The sequence below is a fragment of the Ranitomeya variabilis genome, chromosome 6 (genome assembly GCF_051348905.1).
Source record: "Ranitomeya variabilis isolate aRanVar5 chromosome 6, aRanVar5.hap1, whole genome shotgun sequence".
NCBI lineage: Eukaryota > Metazoa > Chordata > Amphibia > Anura > Dendrobatidae > Ranitomeya > Ranitomeya variabilis.
Genome location: NC_135237.1, coordinates 248,011,822 through 248,024,720, shown reverse-complemented (window position 1 = coordinate 248,024,720; position 12,899 = coordinate 248,011,822). Strand labels below are relative to the sequence as shown.

Genomic DNA, 12,899 nt, shown 5'->3' with positions numbered 1-12,899 from the left:
CATTGTCTCCTAGTCGCGCTGATCTTGGCACGATCAGGAAACAATGATGAGAGCTGCTTTCAGTCGCTGGCGCCTGGGAACAGCGCAAACTTTACTGCTTCTTCCCAAGCGCTGGTACGTGGCACGCTGAAGACACATGAATGTCATCTGTGTGTCATCAGTGTGCACGTGTGCTGCATGCATTTTGTCCGTGCTGTGCAAAAAACCCTGACATATCTGTGGGTTTTTCACATGGACAAACAGTCCATGTGAAAAATCTGACATGTGTGCACCACCATTGAAAACAATGGGTGTACATATGTCCGTATTTGCAAACCTTAAAAAACAGACTGCATACGGACATACAAAATGGATGTGAAGAAGGCCTAAGACATACTGCTGAAGTAGTCAACTGGACTCAAGTGGAGTTGGACAATTTTGACAAAAAAAAATTACAAGTTTATTATTCACTATGCTTCATGTGAAATACTGTGAGACTTTCGAATACATATGGACAAAGTGCTGTCCCATAACACACCATCGTTGATAAAATGAGGGTGTGGATTGTCGACAGCAATATCTCACTAAAATTACCAAGGCCTGAAAACTGAAACTGAAAGACTTTGGCTCACTGGGAGCTATTCTTAAAAACCTTGAGAAGCATTTAAAACTCAATGTTAATAAACTCATCATCAGTCAGATAGCCTCTCTGTACAGAGCTGCATACACCTTACACCCATACATTACAACATCCCAGGTTCTCAGGATGAACCTGATGTGCAACGAAGGTTAACCTCTCTATATTGAAATGACAGTTATATACAGTGGGTACAGAAAGTATTCAGACCCCTTTCAATTTTTCACTATGTTTCATTGCAGCCATTAGGTAAATTTAAAAAAAAAATTTTTCACATTAATGTCTGCACCCCATCTTCACTGAAAAAAAACAACAAATTTAGAAATGTTTGCATATTTATTAAAAAACAAAAACTGAAATATCACATGGTCATAAGTATTCAGACCATTTGCTCAGACACTCATATTTAAGTCAAATGCTGTCCCATTCTCTTGAGATCCTCCTTGAGGTGGTTCTACTCCTTCATTGGAGTCCAGCTGTATTTAAACTGATAGGACTTGATTTGGAAAGGTGTGTACCTGTCTATATAAGTAGTGATGAGCGAGTGTACTCGTTGCTCGAGATTTCCAGAGCACGCTCGGGTGTCCTCCGAGTATTTTTTAGTGCTCGGAGATTTAGTTTTCATCGCCACAGCTGAATGATTTACATCTGTTAGCCAGCTTGATTACATGTGGGGGTTGCCTAGCAACCAGGCAACCCCCACATGTACTTATGCTGGCTAACAGATGTAAATCATGCAGCTGCATCAACAAAAACTAAATCTCCGAGCACTTACAAAAACTTGGAGGACACCCGAGCGTGCTCTGGAAATCTCGAGCAACGAGAATACTTGCTCATCACTATTATAAGACCTCATAGCTCACAGTGCATGTCAGACCAAATGAGAATCATGAGGTCAAAGGAACTGGCTAAGGGGCTCAGGATTGTGACAGAATTGTGGCAAGGCACAGATCTGGCCAAGGTTACAAGAATTTCTGCAGTACTCAAGGTTCCTAAGAGCACAGTGGCCACCATAATTTTTTGCTCCCCTCCTTCCCAGAGCCATAACTTTTTTATTTTTCCGTCAATATGGCCATGTGAGGGCTTATTTTTTTCGGGACGAGCTGTACTTTTGAACGACATAATTTGTTTTAGCAGGTCATGTACTAGAAAACGGGAAAAAAATTCCAAGTGCGGTGAAATTGCAAAAAAAGTGCAATCCCACATTTTTTTTGCTTGGCTTTTTTGCTAGGTTCACTAAATGCTAAAACCGACCTGCCATTTTGATTCTTCAGATCATTACGAGTTCATGTTTCAGGTTATTTTTTATCTAAGCGGTGAAAAAAAAATACCAAACATTATTAAAAAAAATAAAAATAAAAAATATTGTGCCATTTCCCGATAACCGTAGCGTCTCCATTTTTCATGATCTGGGGTCAGGTGAAGGCTTATTTTTTGCACGCTGAGCTGACGTTTTTAATGATACCATTTTGGAGAAGATACGTTCTTTTGATCGCCCATTATTGCATTTTAATGCAATTTCGCAGTGACCAAAAAAACGTAATTCTGGCTTTTCAAAATTTTTCTCGCTACGCCGTTTAGCGATCAGGTTAATCCTTTTTTTTTTATTGATGGATCGGTCGATTCTGAATGCGGCGATACCAAATATGTGTATATTTGATTTTTTTATTGTTTTATTTTGAATGGGGTGATTTAAACTTTTATATTTTTGTTATTTTTTTCATATTCTTTTAAACTTTTTTTTTTTTTTTACTTTTGCCATGCTTCAATAGCCTCCATGGGAGGCTAGAAGCTGGCACAACTCGATCACCTCTGCTACATAGGAGCAAAGCTCAGATTGCCATCCAATCCATTACCCGCCTATCAGGATGAATTAATCTCTATTTTGGAAGAAGCAGTATACAAAGGGACAATCCTGAAACAAGTCTTGGAGACCGTGCGGAATATTGAACCAAAATTGCCAACTTTCTATATAATCCCAAAAATTCACAAAGATCCGGTCAATCCCCCAGGAAGACCAATTGTGGCAGGCAATGATGGCCTTTGCGAGATTATGTGTGACACCCTGGACTATTTTTTTATTTTTTTTTTAAACAGTTGGTTGTCAGTGAGACGTCGTATATCAGGGACACCACGTCTGCCTTGCAAAGATTAGATAATATGTATTTGGCAGATAACATGATGATGGTCACGGCAGACATGGAGTCCCTGCATACTTCGATTAGACATAGGGACAGGCTTGGCAGCTGCATCATGGTATCTCAAAATGAGTAATCTTGACGCACGATTGGTGGATCATCTTCTTGTTTTGTTGGAATTTATTTTGACCCACCATAGTTTTATTTTTAACCACAATTTTTTTTTATAAAAGCAAGAGACTGCGATGGGGGCTTCCTGTGCGCCCTCGTACGCAAATTTGTTCTTGGGCGCATGGGAAAGGGGATTTTTTCTAGTAACCCAGTCCCGGGCACAGAGAACATACCTCATTGGATGCACTACATTGAAGATGTGTGGTTCATCTGGGAAGGCTCGAGACAGGATCTAGATTCCCTCAAGACAAAGTTTAATCAAAACAACCTCAATACAAAATTGACTTATAAAGTGGGTAGGGAGTTAGACTTCTTGGATAATCAGATCAAAACCTCATCCTGTGGAAATCTTAACAACAGAGGTCTTCAGAAAGCCGACGGCAACTAACACCTTGCTGCATGTCACGTCTTCACACCCAATGTCCACTATTAGAGGCATAGCAACGGACCAGTTTTTGAGAATAAAGCGTATCTGTTCAGATAATTACACCTTTGAACAGCAAGCCAGGGACTTGAGGAGAAGATTTGGTGACAGAGGATACAGTAAAAAAATAATAAGTGATGGCTATCACCGTGCAAAACATATCCCTAGAAATGAATTATTGTATAAGAACAAACCCAAAGACAAAGGTGAAGAAAGCAATGTTCGCCTTATTGCGACGTATAATAGTCAAAGGACTGAATTTCGGGATATTATCGAAAAGCACTGGCCAATACTCCTTTCAGAATCTACTCACAACAAGTGTTTGCCCTCAACGCCACTCATTACAGCAAGAAGATCCAAAAACTTGAAGGATATGTTGGTACATAGTCATTATGAACCATCCAAGAAAAAGAACAGGACATAGCTAGAAATGACAGGATTTTATCCATGTGGTCACTGTAAAGGGTGCGCCAACATCATAAAAAGTAAGGAGTTTTCCAATGCAGCGGGAGACCGCACTTATTCTATCAGACACTTCATTACCTGTTCAACCAGGGGGGTAATCTATAGTGCAGAGTGCCCATGCGGAAAACTGTACGTTGGCCTCACAACACGTGAATTACGAGTACGCACTAGAGAACGTCAGATATTGAGAAGGGACGGACCACTGAGGATCCATCACTTCTCAAAACAATACCTTGACACTTATTTCAATATCATAACAGTAATTCCAGCTTGCTTAAAGTCAAGGGTATTGATGTCATTCAACTGGGATCTGGGGGGGGGGGGGAAGAATTGGCAAAACATCTTGCCAAGTTGGAATGCAAATGGATTTACAGGTTGGGAACTATAGTTACACTTGGCCTTAATGAAAGTTTCTGGTTTAGTGCCTTTCTATAAATTTGAGCAATTTCTTTTTATTTTAGGGGTTAGGGAGATTTCTTGTTTTTAATTACTAATTTGTCTCTTTTAATTAATTTTTATTTTAGTATATCAGGAGATGTTCTCTATCATGGGACCTTTTTCTTCCTGTCTGGATGTCATAGAAGATCTACAGACTATGTCTATGGACGCTGCTGTTTCACAATATGCACTTTAAATGGAGACTGATATACGTCATGGACAGTCAATGGAGTGGTAGAGCTGGGACTATCACTTAGTGAACATGGATGATGTCACTGTATACAATATATTGGTAGCCTAATCTTTATCTTAGATAGTATAATTCATGGGCCTGACAGGCTTTATAACTCTTATATAGCTCTATTTGCATTGTTTGTTGTATATACAAATGTTTATTATATATATGTATGCACTTTACAATTATTCTAGTTGTTTTACACTTCATAAGACATCACCAATTCACCTACTTCACATATATATCACAATATGACAAATTGTATTAATATTATTATAGCATTACACTAATCATAATCACTACTGCACTTTATATTATATATATCGTTTTATTATTTACAGCAGTTATCCTGAATCTTTGAGGTGCCAGGAGGTGTGCGCGCCCCTCAGATCCATCAGCTCCAGACTTGGAACTCTCCGGCAACTTGGAACCAGCTGACACGCATAGTGGCCACTACCATGGCTACCTGAGTGTTTGCGGTCCACGAGCCGGGGATGACAAGTCATTTCCGGTGGGGAGAGGGAATGACGCGATGCGCCGAGTCTCCATGGCGATCTCAATGATTCACGTGATACCACCACAGGCAGTCTATTGGCAGCAGGATAGTATATAAGACTGGATCTCCCTCTCCCCCGACACGCCCCCTGAAGAAGAGTGGAGGGACACAGCACCAGACCCACACATTGTGAGAATATCTATCACTTTCTCAGCGAACATTACCACATCTAACATTATCAAATCTAATGTTGAGGAGCCGGAGATTGCTGTGACATATGAGGACTAGTTACACCTAGATATCATAGCATAAGAAACTAGCATTACACCAGGCTACGCTTGTACATATCAGTTAGGTGCAGTGTGTTCTTTTGATATCTTTGCAGGGTTGCAATGACTTGTCTCCTTAACTATTCAATGTGGCTGCTTTTAGTGATTTTGATACTTATTGAAATCTGTGTGTTTAAAGGGGCTTGTAGCCTTACGTGTACCTCACATCTGATGTTACTTTGCTTGTTTTTTGTTATTCCCCATTTTTTTATTTTTAAAGAATTTAATAAAATACAAATTTATTACAATTTAGAATTTGTGCATTTCTGTTCACTCCCTTATGGATGTTGCAGTGTAACGGACGGAATTTGATAGCATGCTTAGCACAATAGTATTGATGGATCATTTTTTGATAAATGTCTATGTAGTAGAGCTGTTGCATTGCTTTGAGCGCCGACCACAGGGTGGCGCTCACAGCAATCCGGCGTCAACAACCATAGAGGTCTCAAGGAGACCTCTGGTTGTTAACCCGATGCATCGCTGACCCCCGATCATGTGACGGGGGGGTCAGCGGTGCGCTCATTTCCGGCCCGATGGCCATAAGCGCTAGTTAAATGCCGCTGCCAGCATTTGACAGCGGCATTTAACTAGTTAATAGCAGCGGGTGAATTGGTATTCCACCCGCCACTATTGCAGGCACATGTCAGCTGTTCAAAACAGCTGACATGTCCCGGGCTTTGATGCAGGCACCCTGCCATAGCCCGCATCAAAGCAGAGGTTCTGACCTTGGACGTGCTATCCCACCTGAGGTCAGAAAGGGGTTAAATGGAAGACGTTTGGGACCACCAGAAGTCTTCCTAGACCTGGCTGTCCAGCCAAACTGAGCAATTGTGGGAGAAGAGCTTTGGTGAGAGAGGTAAATAAGAACCCCAAGATCACTGTGGCTGAGCTCTAGAGATGCAGTAGGGAGATGGGAGAAAGTTCCACAAAGTCAACTATCACTGCAGTCCTCCACCAGTTGAGCTTTTATGGCAGAGTGGCCCGACGGAAGCCTCTCCTTAGAGCAAGACATATGAAAGACCGCATAGAGTTTGCTAAAAAACACATGGACTCCAAGACTATGAGAAATAAGATTCTCTGGTCTCATGAGATGAAGATAGACCTTTTTGGTGATAATTCTAAGCAAGGACAGGACTACAAGTTGTCATTGAAGGAAACATAAATGCGGCCAAGTACAGAGATAACCTGGATGAAAACCCCTTCCAACAAGACAATGACCCTAAGAACAGAGCTAAAATTACAAAGGAGTGGCTTCATAACAACTCTGTGACCTTTCTTGACAGGCCCAGCCAGAGCCCTGACCTAAACCCAACTGAGGATCTCTGGAGAGACCTGAAAATGGCTGTCCACCAACGTTCACCATCCAACCTGATGGAACTCGAGAGGATCTACAAGGAAGAATGGCAGAGGATCCCCAAATCCAAATGTACAAAACATTTGCATCATTCTCAAGAAGACTCATGGCTGTACTAACTCAAAACATTGCTTCTATTCAATACTGAGCAAGGGGTCTGAATACTTATGACCATGCGATATTTCAGTTTTTCTTATTTAACAGATTTGCAAAAATTACTACATTTCTGTGTTTTTTTCAGTCAAGATGGGGTGCAGTGTATACGTTAATGAGAAAAACATGAACTGTTTTGAATTTACCAAAGGGCTGCAATGAAACAGAGTGAATAATTTAAAGGGGTAGGAATACTTTCTGTACCCACTGTATATACCACATATCTATATATCTATCCATCTATCTATCTATCTATCTATCTATATGATCAAAAAAGCAGGCAGCACTCCATTTTCAGAAAAATATGTAGGATTTTAATGAACCCACGTCTCAGCGACGTTTCGGCTCAACTGAGCCTTTCTCAAGCAGTGAGTGTTACATCTTAGTGCATATATATATATAGAGACAATCTCATCATCCAATTAAAGTGCCATATTTTGATTCTATTAATATACATAAAGTGCTACAGTGCTATTAAGGTGTCCGGTATTCATATTACTATTAGTGAATTAATGTTGATTAACATAGTTGTTTCCGCTTACCCATGAAGAGTAGCCGGGACTATATGGCTATCGCTATACAGGGGTCATAAGGTGAGGCAATTTTGCCAGAATAGGCTTAATGCACCCTCTTGACACTGTGTGGCCACTGGAGGATGGTCTGTGGTAAGGTCAGCTCTAATGGCCACGGCGAGATAAGGCATGAGTAAGTCCGTGCGGCATAGTAAATATGTGGAGTTTGAGTGAGTCATAAAATTTCCTATTCAAAATAACATAACAATAGGTTGATTAAATAAACAATAGGCACTATATATAAGCACTTCTATACGTAAAAGCATTGTTTTCCGCAGCCTTAAAAATAGTTATTTCTAAAGATAAGGTGTTCCACATCTAAGATGGCGGCAATTGAGGTGTGTGTGGTTGCCACACTTAATATGGCGCTATTAGACGCTACAGCGCATGCGCCGGACATGTAATACCGCCTCTTGCATTTGATTGGCCTCTAGTCACTCACATGGTCATGACGTATGAGGAAGTGTTGGGATATGCGCAGTACACAATTTAGAACGCCGATATCCCCCATTACCAGCATGTCTCTTCATGGGTAAGCGGAAACAACTATGTTAATCAACATTAATTCACTAATAGTAATATGAATACCGGACACCTTAATGGCACTGTAGCACTTTATGTATATTAATAGAATCAAAATATGGCACTTTAATTGGATGATGAGATTGTCTCTATATATATGCACTAAGATGTAACACTCACTGCTTGAGAAAGGCTCAGTTGAGCCGAAACGTCGCTGAGACATGTGGGTTCATTAAAATCCTACATATTTTTCTGAAAATGGAGTGCTGCCTGCTTTTTTGATCATGGATCAAACCCAAAATGAAAGATAACAGTATACAATTCTTCCACATGCTCACAACCACCGTGGGGGAGCCTAGCAGAAAGACTTTTTTTGATCATATTGACTGGAGATGACCGGTGGACGGGTGGTCTATGGGCATTGCACCCGAAGCTAAGTATAAGGAGTTGTGCTGTTCCAATTTTTTGGCTATTATCTATCTATCTATCTATCTATCTATCTATCTATCTATTACCATTGTTCACTTCGAAATTAAAAAGATGTTGTCTACTATGGGACAACTGGACAGCCCGTTTAACTCAGTCCAGGTATGCAACAAAAATTGAAAGAAGTGGACCTCTTGGACTTGAGCCATTTCTGTGATCTATCACCGATTGGTTGCCGCCTTCACCTGATGCATCAGTGTTATATGACTCAGGCTTTGACAAGGAATTATGGTGCCCAAGTCAGATAAAAATCTACCCCGACACCGGCGACTTCTGTCATGCTGGTGTGTTTGTTGGAATTCTTTTTTTATTCCATACAGATGCATGTTATAAAAAATGTACTATATAATTGTCTAAGGGTCACTTCTGTCTTTCTGTCTGTCCTTCTGTCTGTCTGTCACGGAAATCCCAAGTCGCTGATTGGTCGCGGCAAAACGGCCACGACCAATCAGCGACGGGCACAGTCTGGCGGCAAAATGGCCGCTCCTTACTCCCGGCAGTCAGTGCCCGCTCCCATAATCCCCTCCAGTCAGCGCTCACAAAGAGTTAATGGCAGCGTTAACGGACCGCGTTATGCCGCGGTGTAACGCATTCCGTTAATGCTGCTATTAACCCAGTGTGACCAACTTTTTACTATTGAGGCTGCCTATGCAGCATCAATGGTAAAAAAATCTAATGTTAAAAATAATTAAAAAAATAAAAAATCATTATATACTAACCTTCCGTTGGCCCCCGGATCCAGCCGAGACCTTTCCCGCTCCTCGCGACGCTCCGGTGACCGGTCCATGCATTTCGGTCTTGCGAGATGATGACGTAGCGGTCTCGCGAGACTGCTACGTCATCATCTCGTGAGACCGGAGCGTCACAAGGACCATCGGTAAATGCCTCGGCTGGATCCGGGGGTCCGACGGAAGGTGAGTATATAACTGTTTTTTATTTTAATTCTTTTTTTTTTTTTAACAGGGATATGGTGCCCACATAGCTATATACTACGTGGGCTGTGTTAGATACTGCGTAGGCTGTGTTATATACTACATCTCTATGCTATATACTATGTGGGCTGTGCTATATACTACGTGGCTGTGGTATATATTATGTGGCTGGGCAATATACTACATCGCTGTGCTCTATACTACGTGACCTGGGTTATATACTGCATGGGCAGTGTTATATACTACGTCTCTGTGCTATATACTACGTGGCTGTGCTATATACTATGTGGCTGTGCAATATATTACGTGGCTGTGCTATATACTACGTGGCTGGGCAATATACTACGTGGCTGGGCAATATACTACGTGGCTGGGCAATATACTACGTGGCTGGGCAATATACTACGTGGCTGGGCAATATACTACGTGGGCTGTGTTATATACTACGTGGGCTGTGTTATATACTACGTGGGCTGTGTTATACGCTACTTGGTTGTGCTATATTGCTCTGCTGTATCTGTTCATCATGAATCGTGGTATGTGTTAAAGAGGGGGGTCCACTGAGACTCTTTTGCCCGGGGCCCTCAAAAACCTGGAGCCGGCCCTGGCTTCACTGATTGGTCACACCCGGCCGCGAACAATCAGCGACAGGCGCAGTCCGCCCGCGAATTGGCGCAGAATTTGAACCACGCTTCGCTAATTGGTCGAGGCCGGCCGAATCCTGTGTATAAATTGCATTATTCTGAAAACTTCATAAATAAACTACATAGATATTCTAGAATACACGATGCGTTAGAATCGGGCCACCATCTAGTATACATTAGAAACATCTGTGGAAGGTAAATGCTGGGAAATCCTTTTCATGAATACCTGTAACATACGCTGAAAAATGCTGCCAAATACGCACATGGTCAAAATTGTTGGTACCCCTCGTTTAATGACAGAAAAACCCACAATGGTCACAGAAATAACTTGAATCTGACAAAATAATAAATAAAAAATCCATGAAAATGAACAAATGAAAGTCAAGATATATATCTTGGTACCGTGTTAGCTAGTAGATAGAAAAATTTTTAGAATTGAGAGTCCTCAGTGGTTGATACCTTTTAATGGCTAACTTTTACCATCTTTTCAGTTAGCCATTAAAAGGTATCAACCACTGAGGACTCTCAATTCTAAACATTTTTCAAATGAAAGTCAGTCATTGCTTTTCAACCATGCTTCCAAAGAATTTTTAAAAAATAAAACTCATGAAATACCTTAGACATAAGGGGGTGAATCTCAAGGTTTGGTCGTCGGGTGCTGTCAGAGCTTTTGAAAGATTAACAGTGTGCTTTATGTCTGCGCCCATTCTGATCCAACCCGATCTCCTTTAACCATTCATTGTAGAGGTGGATGCATCGGAGATAAGAGTGGGGCAGTCTTATCACAGGGGCCCAAAACTCTGACTAACCTACATCCATGTACTTTTTTTTCTAAAAAAAATTTCATCGGCAGAGATAAATTATGATGTCAAATTGGCCTTTGAGGAATGGAGGCATTTTTTGGAGGGGGCGGTTCATCCAGTTACGGTGATCACGGATCACAAAAATTTAGCTTACATTGAATCGGCTAAAAGGTTAACCCCTAGACAGTAGCTCGGGTTTCCCCGAGTATTTGTGAGTGCTTGAAGATTTAGTTTTTGTTGAAGCAGCTGCATGATTTACGGCTGCTAGTCAGCCTGAGTACATGGGAGCGTTGCGTGGTTGTTAGGGAATCCCGACATGTATTCAGGCTGTTTAGCAGCCGTAAATCATGCAGCAGAGTGGACAAAAAAAATCTCCGAGCACTCACAAATACTCGGAGACCACCCGAGCAACAAGTATACTCGCTCATCAGTCCTTGTTTTTCTCTCAGTTTAAATTTTCTATTACATTCAGGCCAGGGTCTAAGAATCTGAAAGCTGAAGTCTTATTGTAAAATATTAATATAACAATAATAAAAAAAATATATATGCAGAGTCTAACTAGCAAGCAGAGATTCTGGTTAGTGTGAGACTGAGCCATTTTGAGAATCTGGTTAGATACATCTGTTCTCTGTTTGTCATAACTATAGGGCTCTTGTCAGAAATGTCAATATGTGGCTATCTGGAGATAGTAAATGGCTCTCAATAGGTCACAGACTATATGCTTAAGCATTTCACAATGAGGACATGTACAAATAACTAATATGCATATTCCGCAAGTTACTAGTTTTCTTCTAATTGGTAGAAGCTACGAATATAGCGGTAGATCACCATATGTGGTTATGAGATAGGAAAAATAGAAACCAATGTAAGTCTATGGGTCAAAATAGTATATAAGCAGACCAAACTCCTGTTTAGTCAGATCTCTCTGATACTTAGGGAATCTCCAACACGGACCACATCATGCCTCAAGACCATATGTAAGACCAATGAATGCTTGGTTTCTCTTCTATAATCTAATACTTAATTTTGTGAGCTATGAACTTACTTTTCTTCATTTTTGTAATCATTTTTTTGAATGAACATTAAACAAGATTTGTTTTATCCACACAATTCAATATTGCTTTCCTTTCTATCCTCACCGTGCTCTTACTTGAAATGGTAAGGAAGTGTTATTTTTTCTAACAGCCATCTCTTAGTCTAGAGTCCTTTTCTCCTCCTGAACCTCCAGCCTCCATTTTTCCTCAGGGTATTTTGGTGTTTATGGTAACCTCAGAATTGGAAGAGGAGATTCATAAAGTCCAATTGTTGGCTCCTTCCGCTTCCCCAGGGTCCAAATTATTTGTGCCTGTGTACCTAAGATTACGGGTGCTACAGGAATTTCACGATTCCTTTTTAAGTGGTCATCCTGGGGTTACTGCTACACTGAAAGCTGTTGCTAGACTTTTTGGTGGCCATCCATGCATAAGGATATTAAAGATTTTGTATCTGCTTGTGAAGTCTGCGCACGCGCCAAAGTCAGTCAGTCAGCCGGCGGCTGGGGAACTGTCTCCACTGCCAATTTTAGAAAAATCATGGACTCATTTGTCCATGGATTTCATTACAGATTTGCCTCTGTCTGATGGGAAGACTGCTATCTGGGTGGTAGTTGATCGATTCAGCAAACAAGCTCATTTTGTTCCTTTATCAGGATTACCTGATGCTGAGACACTCTCCAGGTTGGTTATCTCTCATATTGTAAGGTTACATAGGATCCCTCTATCCATTGTGTCTGATAGGGGAGTACAATTTTTCTCTAAATTTTGGAGAGCTTTCTGCAGTAAACTAGGGGTTGGCTTTCCATTTTCATCAGCTTATCACCCTGAAACCAATGGTCAGACTGAGAGAACAAATCAGTCTTTGGAACAAATTTTAAGGTGCTTTGTGGCAGCTCAACAGGAGGACTGGTCCTCGTTTTTACCGTTTACCGAGTTTGCTTGTAACAGTTGAGTAAATCAATCTACCGGAACCTCACGTTTCTTCTGTAATTATGGTTTTCATCCCCAATTTGGTGAATTTTCTAGGATGCCCTGGGGTGGAGATCGCCGACCAGAGACTTTGGGATGTCTGTAGGAAGGTTCAGAA

General features: G+C 41.1%; 1 protein-coding gene across 6 annotated transcripts in view; it reads right to left on the bottom strand.

Moving 5' to 3' along the window:
- PTPN3 (protein tyrosine phosphatase non-receptor type 3) overlaps positions 1-12,899 on the bottom strand; it is a 530,936-nt gene that overhangs the window by 146,283 nt on the left and 371,754 nt on the right. The gene's annotated exons all lie outside the window — the stretch shown is intronic.